This window comes from Brassica oleracea, unplaced genomic scaffold (assembly GCF_000695525.1).
Source record: "Brassica oleracea var. oleracea cultivar TO1000 unplaced genomic scaffold, BOL UnpScaffold01399, whole genome shotgun sequence".
NCBI lineage: Eukaryota > Viridiplantae > Streptophyta > Magnoliopsida > Brassicales > Brassicaceae > Brassica > Brassica oleracea.
The window spans coordinates 4,531-8,371 of NW_013617935.1; the positions used below are offsets into that span (position 1 = coordinate 4,531).

General features: G+C 39.5%; 1 pseudogene; it reads left to right on the forward strand.

The window, feature by feature from the left end:
- The window catches only part of LOC106321299, an 8,019-nt pseudogene that overhangs the window by 2,298 nt on the left and 1,880 nt on the right, over positions 1-3,841 (forward strand).

Sequence of the window (3,841 nt, forward strand, 5' to 3'; positions counted from 1 at the left end):
TGATAGGTCGATTTGTTGTGGTGTATTTTGATGATATACTGAGTTATTGCAAGACCATGAAAGAACATGTTGATCATTTGAGACAAGTGCTACATGTGCTTAGGCAAGAGAACATGTATGTTAACTATAAGAAATGCTCCTTTGGAACAGATAACCTTGTGTTTCTAGGCTTTGTTGTGACATCACAGGGCATACAGGTTGATGAGGAAAAGGTGAAGGCTATCAAGGAGTGGCTGATCCCTAAAACCATTGGAGAAGTCAGAAGTTTTCATGGATTTGCTGGTTTCTACAGAAGGTTTGTGAAAGATTTCAGTACAATTGCTGCCCCACTGACTGAAATCATCAAAAAGAGTGTAGGATTCACTTCGGTGCAAGCCTAGGAAGAATCATTCCAACTGCAGAAAGGGAAGTTAACAAGTGCTCCTTTACTTGTACTCCCTGACTTTTCTAAAACTTTTGAAATAGAATGTGATGCATCTGGAGTTGTAATTGGAGCTGTGTTGATGCAGGAGAAGAGACCTATAGCTTACTTCAGTGAGAAGCTTGGAGGTGCCACTTTGAATTATCCAACCTATGACAAGGAGCTGTATGCCCTGGTGAGAGCCTTGAAGGTGTGGCAACATTACCTTTGGCCTAAAGAGTTTGTGATCCACACAGATCATGAATCTCTTAAACATCTCAAAGGTCAACACAAGCTGAACAAGAGGCATGCTAGGTGGGTTGAGTTCATTGAGACATTTCCTTATGTCATCCACTACAAGCAAGGTAAGGAAAATTTTGTGGCTGATGCACTATCCAGAAGGTATGTTCTTTTATCTTCAATGGAAACAAAGCTTTTGGGATTTGAACACCTTAAGTCTTGTTATGCTGATGATCCAGAGTTTTAGGAAGTGTTTAGACAGACTGAAAAACATGCTATTGGTAAATTTTATCAAGTGAAAAGTTTTCTTTTCTATGATAACCGCCTGTGTGTTCCTTGTGGTTCTTTGAGAGAACTTTATGTCAGGGAAGCTCATGGAGGAGGATTGATGGGTCACTTTGGAGTCGCCAAGACATTGTCTACCTTGCATGAACACTTCTATTGGCCGAGCATGAAGAAAGAGGTGGAGAAGATTTGTTCCAGGTGTGTTGTATGCAAGCAGGCCAAGTCCAAAGTCCAACCAACAGGTTTGTACACGCCACTCCCCATCCCTACTGAGCCTTGGGTTGATATCTCTATGGACTTTGTTTTAGGATTGCCTAGGACCAGGAAAGGTAGAGATAGTATCTTTGTGGTTGTTGACAGGTTTTCTAAGATGTCACATTTCATACCTTGCCATAAGACTGATGATGCATCTCTAGTAGCTGATCTTTTCTTTAGAGAGGTTGTTAGATTGCATGGCATGCCTAGGACTATCGTGTCTGATAGAGACTCTAAGTTCCTTAGTTATTTCTGGAAAACTCTGTGGGGGAAAACTAGGAACTAGGCTGTTGTTTTCAACTACTTTTCACCCACAAACTGATGGACAAACTGAAACAGTCAATAGGACTCTGTCCACTTTGCTGCGTGCTATCATTAAAAAGAACATCAGGACTTGGGAAGATTGTTTGCCTCATGTAGAATTTGCATACAATAGGTCAATGCATTTAGCTACTAAGCTGATTCCTTTTCAGGTTGTGTATGGGTTCAATCCATTATCTCCTTTAGACTTGTTTGCTTTACCTTTGAAAGAACAAGCTAACCTTGATGGCACGGAAAAGGCCGAGTTTGTTAAGTCTTTGCATGAGCAGGTCAGGAAAAACATAGATGTGCGCACCAAGATGTATGCAAGACAGAAGAACAAAGGCCGCAAGGAGTTGGTGCTGGAACCAGGTGATCTCGTGTGGATACACCTGAGGAAGGATAGGTTTCTTGCTGAGAGGAAATCAAAGCTGATGCCAAGGACAGATGGTCCTTTCAAAGTGCTGAAAAGAATCAACAACAACGCTTATCAAATTGATCTTGAAGGTAAGTATACTATAAGTTCTACTTTCAATGTTTCTGACTTGATCCCTTATGTTGCAGATGAATTGGATTTGAGGTCAAATCCTATTAAAGGAGGAGGAGATGGTGCAGCCATGAGTAGATTGGAGAGCTGAGTGAGTCTGACAAGGGAGAGCCAGACTTGAGCAGAAAAGAGCCAGACTTGAGAAGAGAAGCGCCAGACTTGAGCAGAGAAGAACCAAATGAGCTAGCCAGCTTGTGGAGTGGACCAGTAACCAGATCAAGACTGAGGGCACAAGAGAAGAGCCTCCAACACTTAGCCAAATCCGTAAGGCTTAAATCAGAAGAGGAGAACCAAGATAAACCAGCCTGTTGGTTTAATTTTATTTCAGTGTAATTTGATTTCATTTAAATTAAACCAATTTTGGGTAGGATTAGGATTTATTAAAAACCAATTTCGATTAGGTTTAGATTAGGAATTAGATTAAACCAACTTGGTTTATGATTAGGGTTGCTGGGGGTTTTCTATTTATCTTTCTACGCAGACTTTGTGAACGTCATTCAACTTTTCAATCAAAAACTTACAGCAAAGAGTTGTCCTGTTTCCTTCTTTCTCTGTTCAGCTAAAGGAACATTGATCTCACCTTAGGGAAGGAATTCCTTAGTGAAAACCATCTTAGAAAATACAGGGTAATCTTGTGTCTTTGAGTAGCAAACCATCTCTGTCACTACTTTATGTATCCAAATACAGCTTCTTACATCGCGATTCATCATGGTTTGATTAGAAAGACGAGGAAGTTGTCATATTCCCAAACAGGAAAACTGGTATCACCTATATTGGAAAGTGGATAACTTCTTCATCCTAACTCCTATGAGATTTATTCCACTTCCTGGTGATTCTCCACTACTTTATGTATCCAAATACAGCTTCTTACATCGCGATTCATCATGGTTTGATTAGAAAGACGAGGAAGTTGTCATATTCCCAAACAAAACTGGTATCACCTGATTTGAAAGTGTGATAACTTCTTCATCCTAACTCTTATGAGATTTATTTCACTTCCTGTTGATTCTCCACTACTTTATGTATCCAAATACAGCTTCTTACATCGCTATTCATTCTGGTTTGATTAGAATGATGAGGAAGTTGTCATATTCCTAAGCAAGAAAACTGGGATCACCTAATTTGAAAGTGGGATAACTTCTTTATCCTAACTCCTTTGAGATTTATTCCACTTCCTGGTGATTTTTCACTACTTAATGTATCCAAATACAGCTTCCTACATCCCGATTCATCCTGGTTTGATTTGAATGACGAGGAAGTTGTCATATTCTCCAACAGGAAAACTAGGATCACCTGATTTGAAAGTGGGATAACTTCTTCATCCTAACTCCTATGAGATTTATTCCATTTTCTGGTGATTCTCCACTACTTTTAGTATCCAAATACAGCTTCTTACATCGCGATTCATTCTGGTTTGATTAGAATGACAAGGAAGTTGTCATATTCCCAAACATGAAAACAAGGATCACCTGGTCTGAAAGTGGGATAACTTCTTCATCCTAACTCCTATGAGATTTATTCCACATCCTGGTGATTCTCCACTACTTTATGTATCCAAATATAGTTTCTTACATCGTGATTCATCCTGGTTGGATTACAATGATGAGGAAGTTGTCATATTCCCAAACATGAAAACAAGGATCACCTGGTCTGAAAGTGGGATAACTTCTTCATCCTAACTCCTATGAGATTTATTCCACATCCTGGTGATTCTCCACTACTTTATGTATCCAAATAAAACTTCTTACATCGTGATTCATCCAGGTTTGATTAGAAGGACGAGGAAGTTATCATATTCCCAAACAGGAAAAGTA